Genomic DNA, 18,368 nt, shown 5'->3' on the forward strand with positions numbered 1-18,368 from the left:
GAATTTAATCTTAAATTATTTCAAACAACATGCATTATCAATAAATGGTATAAGAAATCAGAAAAAATTATGCATTTATATTTTATTTATTGAATGGGTGAAAGGAATAATAAGTATTAAACAGCAAATAATATCTCTTATAACTACTCTCATACAATATAGTAAATTATGTAATATTTAACATAGTAAAATATATAGAATAAATAAATAATAAATCATAAATATATTGACAATACAATAACTGATAAGAATAGTATAATTTTGTTCAGATTTTTTAGGAGGGATTGCTGGATCATATGGTAAAGATATATATGCTCCGATGTTTATTAAAGATTTATTTACAGTGGCCAAGACATGGAAACAACCAAAGTGTCCTTCAATAGATGACTGGATAAAGAAGATGTGGTATATATATACAATGGAATACTATTCTGCCACAAGAAAAGATGAAATAGTGCCATTTGTGAAAACATGGATGGATCTTGATATTATTATGCTAAGAAAATAAGTCAGACAGAAAAAGTAGAGAACCATATAATTTCACTGATATGTGGTATATAAAACTTAAAACAACAAAGGAACAAGACAAACAAATGAAGAAACACGAACTTATAGACACAGACGATAGTTTTGTGGTTACCAGAGGGTAAGAGGGGAGGGTGGGTGGTAGATGAGGGTAAAGAGGATCAAATACATGGTGATGGAAGCAGAACTGACTCTGGGTGGTGAACACACAATGTGATATATAGATGATGTATTACAGAATTGTACACTTGAAACCTATATAACTTTAGTAACAATTGTCACCCAATAAACTTTAATTAAAAAAAAGAATAGTATAATTTTTAATTTTATACTATTAAAATGTAAAAATGGCTCAATATTAGAAAAATCTCTTAGTGTAACATTTTAAAAGATCGACATAAGACAATCTCTATGATCATCCCAATAAAAATATATTTTTTAAAGAACCCATAGTAAAATAAGATTATTTAGATATATACTTGAAATGATCAAAAAACATATCTGAGTACAATAGTCAGTATTCTGCCATATGTGATACAGTCAAAACATTCCCATTAAAGTCAGGGATAAAACCAGGAACCTATTACCACTATTATTTAACATTTATGTGGAATTACTCACTAACACAGTAAGATGAAATACTATCATAAAAGAATGGTCAAAATTATTATCATCTGTGGATGTTATTTTTAATGCTAGTGAAGCATAACAAAATAAAGCAATAGGTATATGAGTGACTAGTTAGTATTTATCATATGAAGGTCAAAAAAATACTTTAATATGTTTATCTAGCTTATGTGAAGAAGTAATAAAGGTTTACTAATTCATAAGAGCCATATGAAATTATTGAGAATCATTTTATTCCTGTTCAGAAAGTATAAATGTTCTAAAAATATTAATTCTTTATAAATCATTAAATACGTTCACTATAATTCTATTCATGTTTCAATACATTATTTAAAAATCATTTTATGACATCAAAGAAATAATCTAAAATGTTTTCTTAAAAAGTACTCATATGAGAAGTGAGAACAGCAAATCTTAAGAAGTAGAAATTTGTAGAAAATTGTTCATATCTGACATTGAATCATATTAAAGTCTTAATTAAAACAGTGTGCTATCAGCATAGGAATAAAACAACTGTATTTGTTTGGCAGCAGGAAATAGAATAGTTGATGGACAGTGGTTTAAATGTTAATGATCTCTGTTATTTACTTAAGATGTCCAAAAATGAGCAGTTCTAGATTTTTTTTTTCCAGCAGCCCCAGATCTATGTCCCAATTACTCTGGACTTGCCTCATCATTATAAAATGCCTGACACTTGATAGCAAATAGCAAGTCCGTACACAATGACAAACCATGAGAGGAAGATGTGAGTGCAAAGAAAACCTTCTTTTTATAAAGATTTTTCACATCAGAAAAGAAAAAGTCTTCTTTCAACATGTCATTTCCCAGAAATGTTACACGCTCATTTCTTCAGATTATCTATCATGAGATGATAGTTACTGATATAGGGCTATTAAGATTCATCTCCTCACAAAGATCTTTGCTCACAATGATCTTTCCTTGTGGACATATCTGGGATAAAGTTAACAATGTCAAAAAGCAGTGATGGATGTTGAATAGGCAAGTCATTTTCTGTGCCTCACATTTTAATCAATGCAACAGAATAGAGTACAGATGTGAAGCCAGAGCATAGAGAAATGTACTGTAATATATGATTAAAACATAATTTCTATTCAATGGAGTAAAGATTGAACTATTCAATAACTATTAATAGGATAACTTTCCGTATTGTCTGGAATAATAAGTAAAATAAACTTTTTCATCCATTATCCTTTATTATAAAAGAAATATCGATTGAAACAATGATTTCAAAGTAGAATTTAGAACCACTATATTAATAAAACAAAATAGTGGCAAAAGTATTTTTTTAATCCTGAACTGGGGAAGGTTTTTATAAGTTGACATTGAAGTCTTAAAATAAAATAAAAATAACAGTAAATATTTAACAATTGAAAGTCAAAAAAAGCAAAACAAAAATGTCATTTAAAATTTTGAAAGATAAATGAAAGAACATTAAGAATAATATTTACCTCAAAACTGAAATATATTAAAGCATTCACATATTACTAAGCAACAGAATATGAAAAAAATAGAAAATGAAGAAAACAGATAAGGAAGCAACTTACAAAAGAAAAATTGTATTACTGCAAATATAAAGAAGTGTGGGTAAATCTCATTGCTAAAATGGATATGGGAAATAAAGTACTTTCACTATCAAATTATATGAGTATACCATCTTTCTGGAACACCATTTGACAAAAATCATTATTATTATTATTTAACTATTATTTAATTTATTATTTAACTATTATACCAGTAATAATAACAAGATTTAATAAATGCTTACTCTGTGTGAGAAAATGAATGCATATTATCTCAAAAAAACAACAACAACCCAATAAGATAATTATATTGTAGTAGTTCCTTTATGCATGTAAGAAAACATAGAGGAGTTAAGAAATTTGCTCAAGGTCATGGAGCAACTAACAGGAAGAGTAAATATGAGTCCAGATAGAGAGTGTGTGTACTCTTCTTTATTACATATTCTTTTTTAGAAATTTATCCTAATGAGATAATCAGATTGCAAAAATATATATGCACAAGAGCATTTATTCATCACCCCATTTTTACAATAGCATTATTTGGAAGCCACATAAATGTGCAGCATAGAGATTGCTTAAGCTAATGATGGTACATGCATTATAAAATGTTAAACAGACATTAAAATGGTAATACAACTCATTTATTAAATGGAAAAATGACTGCAGCATACAGTTGAGTACTAATGAATTACAATTAAACAGAGAAGAGTGACAGAAAGCATGAATCTATTCTCCCTCCCAAAATACAACTAAAATAAAAGTAATTGAATCATGTGTGACTGTGTGTGCCTGTGTGTGTGTTGTGTGTTCTTAAAAGAAATAGATAAAATAAAACAAAAAACAAGGGTGAAAAGACAGAGCAGACTGGAGAAGTGGTGACAACATACTTTTGGTTATGCTGTTGGATTTAGAAAAACAGTGAAAGTCCCTTTTCAATAAGACCACAGATCTTAGAGAAGGCAATTTGACAGACTACAATCCTAGAGAGGCTTAGAGCATAACACTTTAAGGAAATTATTAGTTTTGGAAAAAATGTAGCAAGGGAAATAAATATAAATATATTAATTAATTCAGCTGTGAAAAATCGTGTGCAATAACAATGTTACCAGGTGTTTTAACATTTATTTATGTGCCATATATGTTTCTGGCGGTCTGGTGGAGTCTTTCTGAGAATAGTTTTCAAACGCAGAAAATAAAATAGATAAGGTTGGAAAGGAAACCAGTATATTTAAACATAGTTAATGAATTAAAAATATGATATAGTTATATATGTTTTTCTTTATTCATTCAACAAATAATAAGATTTAGCGTATACCTCAAAACTAATCGTGAACATAGTTGACAGTTTGAAATCGCTGCAACGGGATGTGATTGATTTTAAAAGTATTTATGATTTTTATTGTTGATAAAATCATAAATCCTATTAGGACTACTTGGGTGCTTTGTCTACATTCATAGTTTAAGAAAATGTTATATTTTAGATAGAAATTAATAGAAATGAAGGTATAAGTATTTTCCTCAGCCAAGTCCACAGATTTACTGAATTCAATTCATGGGCACCTTTGGACACCAAGTTAAGAATGCCTGAAACATTTAGTACTAATTTAAATAAATTATAGTATAAATAAAAAGGTGATCTATCTACAATGGAAAAAAATGAGGAGCACAGAAGACAACTAAAACAGTTGAATGCAGATATCTCTGGTGATGACAACTAGGAAATAAGAAGAAAATGAGACAAGAGATTTGATTGGTTTTGATTTTTTTTCTAAAAGATATGTATTGTTATTTGATTTTAACTATTACATATTTTACATTATCATAAGTAAAAATATTTTGTTAAAAGTCATTATGTTTCATGAGTAATCTTAGTTCACTTTTGAAATTGTGGCATGTTTAGAAAGATGTCTACAACTAATTGTACCCTTGAAACCTATGTAATTTTACTAACGTCACCCCAATAAATTTAATAAAAAATACAAAAAATTAAAAAGGATGTTAGCAATGATCGATATACGGATGAAATTTCAGGTGGTTTTACTTCTTTCTGTTTTCCTTATTATTTGCATTGTTTTGTACTGATTCATATACATATTGATAAATATGTATGTATTTTCGTTTAAAACATAGAACATTGACCTATTCTTTCAGAACATAAAGTATGGGTGTATGTGACTTCACATACATGAGATTTGTGAAAATTAATAAACAGAAACCTTATTTAAAATAGACTTTGGAGATTAGAAGAGAGAACTCTCACGTGTCCCCCAATGCACACTACTTATCACAATAGGAAGAGACACACGTTGCCTCTTCTAGAGCAAGTAATGCTGCTTTACTACCTCAGCAGGAGGAAGAAAAGTACCGCTTGCCCAGGAAGAGTTCAGCCAATGAAAACAGCCAAGGAAAACTGCCATATCTCAGCCAGTGAAAGTCACTGTACTTCATCTTTTCGTTTCATCCAAGAATTCTTTGTTAACAACATCTCCCAAGTCCATAAAAGAGCAATCCTTTCCTTTGTTTCTCTGAACTGCCACGTGGTTTGCCATTAAACTTCATGTTCCGAATGTCAATTCTTTGTTTTTCCCGAATAAACCCATTTTCCAGGAGAAATATCTGGCTGTCTATTTAAGGCCAACAGTTTCAATAAGAAAATGCACTGAGAAGTTGGCATTTAACAAAGTGTATTGTAAGCCTAAGGCAGTGTTACAAGTTAAGGTATGTAACTTAACTGAAAAAAATAGGTACAGTGTTTGTCAAAAAAGAATACTTACGAATATCAAAATTTTTAAAAAAGGAAATCTAATAAAAACTGAGTTGTTAAATTAAACTAATTGCACATTTATTAAATGACATTTAAATTATACATCGTCTGAAATACTAAAGCATCTGACATAATTTATACAGTCTCTGATATAATATTAAGTGTCATTTGACATAAACAGAAAATACTGATACACGCGGTTTTGATTTTTCATTCTATGATTCACATGCTAAAAAATTGAAGGCTGCATTGAATTCATTTAACTGTTATTCAAAATATATACTGAGTCTATATTATGTGTCAGACATGGTGCTAAATGTAAGTTTTTAATTATATTTAAGGTCCTTGCTTCTGTACACATTGTTCAACTATGTCTGCTAATAAATGTATAATTCAAAAGTGAGACGGTGATACTGAAGAAAAGAATGAAAAACCCAATGAGAACACATTGAAAAGAACCTGAGTTAGACTGGGGTATTTAAAGACCATTCCGAGGGAGTCACTATTGTTGAGCTAGCTGCTTTACAAAGACTAAACAGAAAATAGGTGGATGGAAGGAAGGGAAGGGCGGAAGCTTTGCCCCTGGAAAAGGAAAGACTCTACACTTGGAAGGAGTATAACTTAAAAGATAAATGGAAGGTCCCAGGTCCCAGAGTCTGAAGTACAGAGAAAGGGAAAAGATGAGAGTGTTTTAAGTTAAAATGAGAAAGGCAGGGAAGTCTCAAAACTGCAGCATCTCCTAGGCCTCATGCACTGAATGCTTGGTTGTAAATGCAGTTGTTGAGAGTTGATCAGAGTAAATTGATAATTTTCTTAATTTAAAAAATATCCTGACAGCACTGAGGAAAACAAATGGGTCAGAATTGACTGGAATCAGCTTTTTGTGATGGATAAATAATCTTGGGCAATTATTATTTATCAAAATGGGAGGAATAGCTCGGAAAAATTAAAAATTGTAAGTAAGCAAAATGATAGACTCACACAAGGATTATTTAATTATCGGAGGGAAGGCATTTAGGTTGATTTTATATTTACTATTAAGATCCCAGAGTTAATTGAATTACATATTAACTTGTAAATTTCTGTTTGGTAGAGAACATAACTCCGGAGTTTACAGCTTTATAGCCTTGTAGAATATAAATCAGTTTTATTTCTAACTCAGCAAATCTGCTTCAAATGTCTTTTCTGGTGGATTCTAAATACCTTAGTCCTCAAAATGTCCTTACCCTCTTATTACTTTTCTCAAAAAGTTAATTGAATACAGTACTGGGTATGTGTTCATGTTATATTTACATAAGTGTCATGCTGTTAACTTTTTGGAAAATTATATTATGATAAATTGGTGTGGTATTTTGGAAGTGGAGAAAAACAAACAGAAGAACAATTAAGAAGGTGAAATTTGGAAAAACTGGTGCTCTATTTTATATGGTTTTTGAGGTGAAGGAGATGCCAAGAATATCTTCTAGATTTGCACACATGGACAGATAATGAATCCTATTCAATGAGCTAGGGACCATTGGAAAGTAGGAACAAGATTATTAGGCAAGGTGTAAGTGAAGGCAAAGATGAAAGATAATGGTTTTTGTCATAGAAATGGTTGGATTTGAGGTACATTAAAATGTTCAAGTAAAGATTATATGTTGGCAGTTGGCTATTACGTCCACAGTTGTGCATAGGACAACTGAATAAACTGTAAGGAAGAAGTATTCTCTAGAGATAGTCCCTCAGAACCAAGGTACTCATGATACTCAAACACAGAGACATAGCTGTGTCTCATTTCCTTTCAATGTAAATTTGTTTTTGTATAAACCATCTGTTTAAAGAAAAGTTTTCTCAATTTGTAGAGTCATAAATGTTTTAAAGCAGTGCATTGCATTTCTTCTAACTTTAAATTTAGTCTTTACAATAAATATTAAAACATAACATAGAAAGTTATATTTCCTAGCTCAAATGACAATCATTTTTTTAAAAGCAGCTCCCAGGGATTTTTTAAAATGAAAATTAGTATATTCTAACATTTAATTCAATACCCACCTATTGTAAATATCTTAGCACTAACTGAGGTAAAACTACATTGCTCCTTTTTTAAGCTCCAAATGATAGATAAGAAAAATAACACCATTCAAATTCATAATAATAGCTTTAATTATAACAGCATGTTCTTCTCTTATATGTGAATGGAAATAAAAGATTTATTTAGATAATAGAAATGAAACAGATTTATGACAAGAATTTTTCTAAATTAATTCATTTTTCTAAGATAACTTAAAAGTCATCTTTTTTCACTCAACAAGTAATACTTTAATATCTAGTATGTGAGATTGTGCTGATAAGACAGAGATATACTTCTTAAGTAAGCCATACTTTTTTCTTTGCATTTCATTCAATAAGTAGATGATTTTACAATGTCACGGAGGTAATTTTAGGTATTGTCACAGACCTTTTCAAGTGAAGCAGTGTCGGGGGGGTGCAAATATAGGCTCATCATCATTCGTTAGCACATATTCAGATACAGTAGAAAAGTTGCAATCTGAAAGCAAGTAGATGCTGCCTGGGTCGATATTAAAGAGGGATATTTTAATTTCTGTGCTATAGTGTGATGCAGTTTCATGGATTAGGCACTTTCACTGGCTGTCACAAAGGTCAAATTTAGTTGATTCCTGAGGAGATTTTGGAGGACTTTATTGGAAAACGTATTCTCAATAATTCTAAAACAGGTCACCTAAGAATCTTCGACATTATGGAGCTGAGATAGAAAATTGAAGAAAGTGACTCTGACACTACTTGGTTTTATTAGTTTCCCGTTGCTGCAACAAATTACTACAAAATTAGTGGTTTCAAATAACACTTTTATTTTCTTAAATTTCTGGATATCAGGAGCCAAAAATGGGTCTTACGCAGCTAAAAATCAAGATGATGGCAGAACTGCTTTCTTTTTAGAGGATCTGGGGAGAATGTGTTTCTTTTCTCTTCCAGCTTCTAGAGGATGGATGCTGCCATTCTTTGGCTGTGGCCCTTCCTCCATCTTTAAAGCAAATAATGTAGCATTACAAAATGTCTCTCTCTTTCTCTAACTTTTGCTCTTCTGTCATCATATCTTCCTCCTGATCCTGACCCTCTTGCCTCCTCCTTCTTATAAGGACATTTGTAATTACATTGGGTCAACCCAGATAATCCAGGATTTTACTCTTTGTCTCCTATTCCCACTCTCATCCACCTCCACCAATTGTGATGAATTTAATATTTTTATATTGTTATGTAACCTTGAGAAATATAGAATGCTGGTTTGAGTGTGTATTTGTTTTTAATTTATATAAATAGTACTTCTCTGTAGTTTTCACTCTTACATTTTTTTCACACAACACAATTTTCTGTACAATTTCTGAAATGATATGACAAGAGTTAGTAACGGCCCTACTGCTTACTAGTCATGCAGTGCTGGGAAAATTGCATAACCTCTGTTACTTGGTGTTTCTAAGTTATTTCCTCAGACTGCATCCTCAACATTTATTGTTTTGTGTTTTTTTTTTTTTCTCCCAGTGATGGACACCTAAGTCTCCTCTAATTTCCTTTTTACCATAAACAATGTTATAATAAACCTACTTTTTCTTGTTTCATTATGGAACTCTGCTTGACATGAAATACAAAAGACGGAAACATCATGGCCCTTAATTTGCATATATATAATTTTAATAATGCAATTTATTTTCATAATGTTTTCATAGATAATACAGGAATTTAATGTCTCCTTATATCCTGATCAATTCTTAATTGTGACACTTTTATCCCATGCCAAAGTGATAAATTGGCATAAATTGGTGTCATACCATTATTTTAAAATTTCATTTAACTTAATTCTGGGCAGTTAAGTATTTAATTAAACATTTGTTATCAATTCAGGTGTTTATTTATGAGATTCTATTGCTTTTTGTTCGTTTTTCCTTTGGATATCTTTTCTTCTTTGATGTTGATTTGCAGCATTTGTTTATATATTGTACACATTAATATCTTCAGAATTTTTATATTGCTATTCTCTCAGTTTTTTTTATTTATGCCCAAGGTGTCTTTGTAGATTATATATTCTAATGTAGAAAAAGATATATCCTGATATCATGTGTTATAAATCTGGGGCCAATTTTAAGAAGTCCTTTCCCACTAGAAGGCCACAAAATGAGGTTGGTATGGTATATTCTATTGACTTTACAATTGTATAGTTTTAGTCTTCATAGTTAGGGGATAATTTATTTTTAGTAAATTATTTGAAACTTGTGTATTATTTCCTTTCCATAAAGACAGAACCTTGTCTCAATCATATCTATGAAATATTCTATCTATCTAATATTTCAAACTATTATATAATGCCATCCCTATTATACATAATTTTTATGTATTTTTATTTATATTCATGGATCGATCACCAGTTTCTCTGTTATTTTTCACTGAAAAAAATTGTAATGTATTATTAACATTTCTTAAATTGTTTTCATTATTACTTCACCTTTATGGTAGTCAGGTGAGTTATTCTCTCCTTGTTCTTTTGCAAAATTCCTTTAGCTATACACTGACATTTATTTCTCCAACTACACAATTTTTAATTAGAATGGCATTGAATGCATGGATTGATTTCAAGAGAATCAACATGCTTACAATTAATGTTTTCAAGCCATCTTAAACCTAAAAATAGTATATTTCTTCATGTATTCAGGCATTTTATGTCCTCAAATAGTTTTACAAACTGTTTCCTCCAAAGACTTAGGAATTTCTAATTACATTAAAAATTAGGCACAGTATTTACTTTATTGCCTCTGGGAAACATATCTTATTATCTGTTACATTTTCTACTTGGCTCTTATTGGTATAAAGAAATGCAATTTACTTGCAGGTCAATCAATAATTTTTTAAATAAATCCTATTAGTAGTTTGTGTGTGGATTTTGTTGTTTTCTTTGCAATTGACAAATAGCATTTATTCCTATGTTTGTAATGTTTTTGGCTAGGTTCTCTCACAATGAAAGAAAATACGTAAACTTGGTCCCATAACTTAAAGAAAAGTGCCTTTAAGTACTCTTATAAGAATATTTGCTAGTAATTTTGTAAATAAATTAATAAATGATGATTCTCAATAGATTTATTGATGTAGAAAATTGCAATATTTAATTTTCTGATGTTGAAATGCTCTGCACATATTTATAATGAAATATTTTTTTAAATGTGGATTAAATTAGTTAAAACTTTACTGGGGATTTTTAAATGTTCATATGTAATTTTTTTTAATTGTGTCCTGGCTGTATCCAAATGGGGTGTCAGTGTTCTACTGGGCTCCTAATTGCTTGAGTACATTTGTCTCTTTTCTTTCTTCAACTAGGATTTGGTGACAGTCTGGAGAATTTAAAATTAACATAAAAATCTCCATCACTCTCATCTCAAACCAAAATTGTGTAAGGTTAAAGAGTGAAAAACAAAATCTAAGTAAATTTGTCTGTAAAAGAAAACAAAACATAGAAACAAGAAACGAATACAGTAAAGTTACAAAATCAATGTACAAAAGTCCATTGCATTCCTACGTACTAACACTGAAATCTCAGAAAAAGAAATGAAAAAACAATAATTCCTTTTGCAATCCAACAAAAATAATAAAACACCTAAGAATAAACTTAACCAAGGATGTGAAAGACCTATATGCTGAAAACTATAAGATATTTTTAAGAGAATTTGAAGAAGACCCAAAGAAATGGAAATACATTCTGTGTTCATGGATTGGAAGAATTAACATCGTTAAAATGGCCGTATTACCGAAAGCAATATACAGATTTAATGCAATCCCATCAAAATCCCAATGGCATTTTTAAAAGAAATAGAAAAAAAAAATCATCAGATTTATATGGGACCACAAAAGACCTCGAACAGCCAAAGCAATCTTAAGAAAAAAGAACAATGCTGTACTACAAGGCAATGATAGTCAAAACAGCGTGGTATTGGCAGAAAAACAGACACATAGACCAATGGAATAGAATTCAGAACCCAGAAATAAAACCACATAAATATAGACAGATAATTTTTGACAAAGAAGCAAAAAACATACAATAGAGAAAAGACAGCCTCTTCAATAAATGGTGCTGGCAGAATTGGAAAGCCACGTGCCAAAGAATGAAACTAGACTGCTATCTGTCACCATCTACCAAAATTAATTCAAAATGGATCAAAGACCTAAGCATGAGACCTGAAACAATAAACGGCATAGAAGAAAACATAGGTACTAAACTTACGGACCTTGGGTTCAAAGAGCATTTTATGAATTTAACTCCAAAGACAAGAGAAGTAAAAGTTAAAATAAACAAATGGGACTATATGAAACTTAAAAGCTTCTGCACAGCAAAAGAAACCATGGACAAAATAAAGACGCTACCAACTGAATGGGAGAAGATTTTTGTAAACAATGCCTTCGGTAATGGGCTAATATCCAAAATATACAAGGAACTCATGCAACTCAACAACAAAAAAGCAAACAACCCCAGCTGAAAAATGGGCAGAGGACCTGAAGAGACATTTCTCCAAAGAGGATATAAAAATGGCAAATAGACATATGAAAAAATGCTCAACATCACTAATCTTCAGAGAAATGCAAATTAAAACCACAATGAGATGTCACCTCACCCCAGTTAGAATGGCTATCATCAACAAGACAAACAGTAACAAGTGTTGGAGAGGCTTTGGAGAAAAAGGAACCATCATACACTGTTGTTGGGAATGCAGATTGGTGCAGCCGCTATGGAAGGAAATGTGGGCGTTCCTCAAAAAATTACAAATAGAATTACCATATGACCCAACAATCCCTCTCCTGGGTATCTACCCAAAAAATCTGAAAACATTTATCCATAAAGACAAGTGTGTTCCAATGTTCATTGCAGCTTTATTTATGGTGGCCAAGACATGGAAACAACCAAAATACCCTTCGATACATGAATGGATAAAGAAGTTGTGGTATATATACACAATGGAATACTATTCGGCAGTAAGAAAAGATGAAATAGGACTATTTGTGACAACGTGGAAGGATCTTGAGATTATAATGCTAAGTGAAATAAGTCAAACAGAAAAAGCAGAGAATCATATGATTTCACTGACACGTGGTATATAAACCAAAAACAACAAAAGAACAAGACAAACAAATTAGAAACAAAAATTCATAGACAGAGACAATTGTTTAGTGGTTAACAGAGGGTAAGGGCGGAGGGGGATGGTAGATGAGTGTGAAAGGGATCAAATATATGGTGATGGAAGGAGAAATGACTCTGGATTGTGAACACAACGTGATTTATAGATGATGTAATACAGAATTGTACACCTGAAATCTATGTAACTTTACTAACAATTGTCACTCCAATAAACTTTAAAAAAAAGAAAACAAAACAAAACAGATGTTTATCTCATATTTTGAGAGAAGAAGAAAATGTATGAGCTTGGTTCAACTACTTCTATTCAGCATGGCTAGCCTAATATGCCTCACTATGTATTAAACAACTAGCACCGTACTACAAATGGGATCCCAGCACATGTAAAGAGCTCATTGTCATTATCTTCAACTTATTGTGATCAGGCTAGCATGGATGGCTTCATACACCCATCAATATGATCATTTCTTTCAAAGGGCTGATAAAAATCTTTTTACAGCAATGAGAGCTTATAAATCTGATCCTAAGGAAAGCCTGGATTCATTTTTTGTTTTGCTTTTCCCCTCAAGATAGCCATAGAACAAAAAGAATTAGTTGTGGTTGTTGAAATAGTCAAAAGAATCTAAAGAGTCATTCACCACCTCCAAGAAATGGAATCAATCCCTAAGTACAAATAAAATAACTTGTTAAATGGAGAAAGATTAGTAGTATGTTCAGAAAAAAGTAACAGTTGCTAATGTCCTTCATTAGAGATGCTATGAATATTCTATCTAGATGGTTTGTTTCCCTTACTGAAGAAATATTAATACATATAAAAGTTTCCAAGATTCATAAACCTCCACAAGCTGAAGGTTTGTTTCTCTCATAAATTTGGTAAAATCATCATTCTTTATTACTATAAATATTGCCAATTTCCAAGTCAGTCACTTTTTTCCTTATGAAATGTCTGAGAATTTTTTTCTTCCTTTTCACACTTCTTATATGTTTCCTAATCTCTTTTAAATAGCTTTTCATTCTAAAATCTTTCCAGTGTGCAATAAATTGTAATATCCTTAGAATTATATTTAATAAACAATGTTTCTTTTATCTGAAATCCATGCTTTTATAGGTTTATATTATTTTTTTCCTGCCATTATTTCACAATGTTCTTCCTGAAAATTAAACTTCTTTAATTTCAACATTATTAGGATAATTGAAAAATGTGATATTTGTTCTTTATTCAAAATGGATACACAGTATTGACACAGAACATGAATAGCATGTCTGCATTGTCTCTGAAGTGCAATTCTTAAACATTTTAATATGTTAACTAAATAAAAAATCAAGTCACACCTCGATGAACATTTATTTGTCTTTGGGTCCAATTTGGAAAGCATGGGTACAAAACTTCTAAATTTTCTATTACTTGGTTTGTATCTTGTATGTTTTACCTTAATAGACCATATTTTTTTCTTAATTTTCCTACTCTGGGTTAGAATTCAAGGAAACATGACTTAGAATACAAAGAAACCAGGGAATACTTTACAATAATCCATTTCTGAGTGATTTAGCCAAAAGCTCTCAGAAGTTCTATGTGTGTTGAAGAGGCAGAAGTTACAGCCCTTCACTCGCCGCCCATTGAGAGTACAAGGTATTTGATGACGCCATCCACTTTGCTATACCACTGCATGCCTTTCCATGCTTTTAAGAGTAACTCAGTATCAATATTCTTTATTTCAATCCCTATTAGAATATCACTAACCTGTGAGTGACATATCTAGTAGATAAAGCCTGTTTTGTTTTTCTCGTAGATATTTTGCTCAATTTTCCCCATTATTTTAGCTAGCTGTTAGTTAATTTGAAATCCACACAGGCTCTGATATATAATTTTTCTTAAAGAAGATATGTAATTAGTTGAACTTGATATAGCTCTTTCTGGAAAATGTTTTGTTTTTAAGCAGCACGGAATACAATGTGTTTTCCTATAGAGGATAAGGAAAGAGCTGTCAGTCTGGACCATATTCTTGGAGGACACAGAGGTGTTAGTAACATTTCTATATTAATGCAGGTAGTCATCATGATGTTTATGCTCTTTAACTACCAGTGCTTTCATAATTAGTATCCCAACGTGACTTAAATGAATTAATTTTCAGTTAAAAAGAAAGGGAGATAGATATGAAGTAGAAAATCTAAGGCAAAAGCAAAGATACTGGACAGAGAGTGCAGTAGGCAATTATTATATTTTTAAAAAGGAAGTACTTTTTTCTGAAAATCAATCTAAGGCATTATAGGTAGGGGGTCTCTATTCTGTCTGAACCGACCATTGCTCCCTGCTGTTTCCATCAAGAAAAGAGACATTGTGATTTTTCAGTGTAATTTCAAACCTTGTGATGTGAGGTTGGCAGTCTGCCCCTCCAACAAGCTGAAAGATCTCACATATCAATGAAAGGCAATTTCACCTCTGTCATGAGATGATGTTCCATGTTTCCCCAAAAATAAGACCTAGCCAGACCATCAGCTCTAATGCGTCTTTTGGAGCAAAACTTAATACAAAACCAGGTATTATATCATATCATATCATATCAAATCATATCATATCATATAAGATCGGGTCTTATGTTATAGTAAAATAAGACTGGGTCTTATATTAATTTTTGCTCCAAAACACGCATTAAAGCTGATGGTTCAGCTAGGTCTTATTTTCGGGGAAACATGGTTCAAAGATGTGCTCTTCTTAAGGAAGGGTAATAGAAAGTCCTATCTTACAAGACATTGCAAGATGCTGGTTGAATCTTAACTTTATATCATTTTATTATGTCACATCTACTATGCTAATAGATCACCCAGAAAAAGGGTTAAGAAAAGTTTCAGGAAAATTGCCAAACTGCTAAATGGAATCTTTGAGAAATATTGTGCTAAGGTTTAGATAAGGTTTTGTTACTTCAAGTTTTCTAAGCGCTTTTTATATATCCATGTGTGTTATAACTATCAGAAACATTATATATCACGTAGCCCTTTTCTTCTTCTCTTTGGAGTATTTTGTCACTTTGACTTCAATAAAACACAATCTAGAAAAAAGCTGAGTTTAGGCAATTAATTGATTCACCTAAGTTTCATTAAGTGCTTAACATGAGCCAAGGACTTTGCCAGACAATAGGAAATCAGTTTCATAAGATATATTCTTGTATTTCTTAAAACTCACAGCCTAGAATCAAATACTATAAACTCTGCACTAGGATGAAGAAGGTACACAGAATAGCACTAACATAGCCTGGGTTCAGGAAGGAATTTATGCAGAAGCCGATGCTTAGGATAAACATTAAAAAATGATCAAAATGAAGCATCTCTATATATTATCTAATTTATAAATGTTACTTGTAATTTGCATCACACTGATAACAAATACAGAGGGTGCCAAAAAAAAAGGTATACATATTTTAAGAAAGGAAAAAAAAAACTACTGAAATTGTAATATTCATTATATACAAGTAACAAGAGATGAATACAAGTCATGTTTGACTTCTGCAATTATAAGAGGTGCTCAAAGTAGTTACCATCAGCATCCAGACACTTTTGATTACTGTGAAGTACTGCTTAAGCAACGTTGACCAGTGTCCACTTGTATCCATTTTTTTAGCTCCCTCAGTATTATACATGTGAAATTTCCAAATTTTAACTTGTATTTGTTATTTTTCTTTTTCCATAAATTAAATTGTTAATGTATGTATATATATATATATGTGTGTGTGTGTGTATATATATATATATACACACACACATATATGTGTATATATATATATATATATAAATTTATAAATATTTAAATATTTAAAAGGTTTTTTTTTCCCAAAAAAATAAATTGTCTACTCCTCATTGTGATGCAGGATATATTCCACATTGAGGTATAAATGTAGAACATTATATCATTATATTACCTTTAATTAAGCTACACTATAATTGATAAAATAAAATTTTAATTTACTATAGCTCTTAGTCCTTGGATTATTTGTCACCTAGAAACAATGAAGCCATTTAGGAATTAAGTTATGAGCCAAAAATGTAATGCATATTTGATATTTCATTTATACTGGAATATATAATTCTGATTAAGATCTACGTGTGCTGGCTATGGTGAAATGGCTAGATTTACATATGTTGCCTCATATAAACAACTAACATACTACACACAGTTGTCAAAAACAGACATTTTAGAACTCTGGAAATCAACCAGAGACAAACAACAAATTCTAATGAGTTCATTCATGAAAAACTCTCGAAATCCCATGAAGAACAGTGGTAAGTTGCCTTAGACTAGCTCTGCAAGAAATTCTACAGGAATTGTCTAGGCTGAGGTGAAAGACTAGTTGGAAACCTGAATCCACATGAAGAAATTAAGACTACCCATAAAGGGAAGTACATAGACAAATATAAAAGAAAGTATAAATGCATGTTTGTTTGTAATTCATTTCATTTCTTATCTGATTTAAAAGTCAACTATATAAAGTAGCAATTATAAAAATATCTTGATGAGATTATAATTCATAAAGATGTAAGTAGTAGGACAAAGGTAGCAAAAAGGGGGGGTAATGGAACTATACTGGAACAATTTTGTTTTATACTATTGAAATTAAGTGGCTATTATCAAACTAGATTGCTTTAAGATAACACATTAATTATAGTGCCCAGGATAACTATTAAAAATAGCAAAATAATTAGGTAAACAACAACAACAAAAATGATAATATACTACAAAATATCTATTTACCACACACATAAAAAATTCTGTAATGGAAGAATAGTGGTACAAAAATGATTGAAGACATATAGAAAATAAATGGTAAAAATGACAGATGAATTCTACGTTATCAGCAGTTACATTATTGTAAATGACAAAAATACACCAATAAAAATGCAGAGATGATCAGAATGGGTTTTTGAAAAATGATCCAACTGTGTGCTGCACAAGAGATGTGATTTAGATTCAAAGAAACAAAATGGTTGAAAATAAAAGGAAAAGAAAATATATACCAGGCCAACAGAACCCGATGAAGAGATGAAGTAGTGATATTAATATCAGACAACATAAATTTTAACACAATTATCTTATAGGAGTAAAAAAAAGGTATTTTATAAGGGCAAAATATCACTCCATCAGCAAGATCTATACATAAACTTATATACCCTTCACAACAGAGCTTCAATATATTTTAAGCAAAACCTGACAGAATTGAAAACTAGATGACTTAACAATAATATTTAGAGGTTTTAACGTTTTACTTACAATGAGAAAAATATACAGATGAAAGATCCGTAAGGAAAGAGAAGATTTAAAAACATTATATAAAATCCAATTAGACTCATGATCATCTATAGAATAATCATTTCAAAAATAGCAGAATATACACTCTACTCATTTGTACTTGCAACATTATTCAAATATATGACATGTAAGCCATAAAACAAAGCTCAATAAATTTTAAAAGATTAAAATAATACACTGTATATTTTCTGACAATGGAATAAAATTAGAAAGCACTAAAGGAAGAAAATTTGTGACATTTTCAAATATGAGGAAATTAATAAACTCCTAAATAACTACTGAGTAAAGGTATAAAGCACAAGAATTAAATCTCAAAATTAGAAAATTTGAGATAAAGGAAAGGGACATAGCCGTACTAAAATGCACTAGATGTAGCTAAAACAGCTTGTAAAGGAAAATTTAGACCTATATATGCCTTTATTTAAAAAAAGAGAGAGAGAA

The sequence above is a fragment of the Rhinolophus ferrumequinum genome, chromosome 5 (genome assembly GCF_004115265.2).
Source record: "Rhinolophus ferrumequinum isolate MPI-CBG mRhiFer1 chromosome 5, mRhiFer1_v1.p, whole genome shotgun sequence".
NCBI lineage: Eukaryota > Metazoa > Chordata > Mammalia > Chiroptera > Rhinolophidae > Rhinolophus > Rhinolophus ferrumequinum.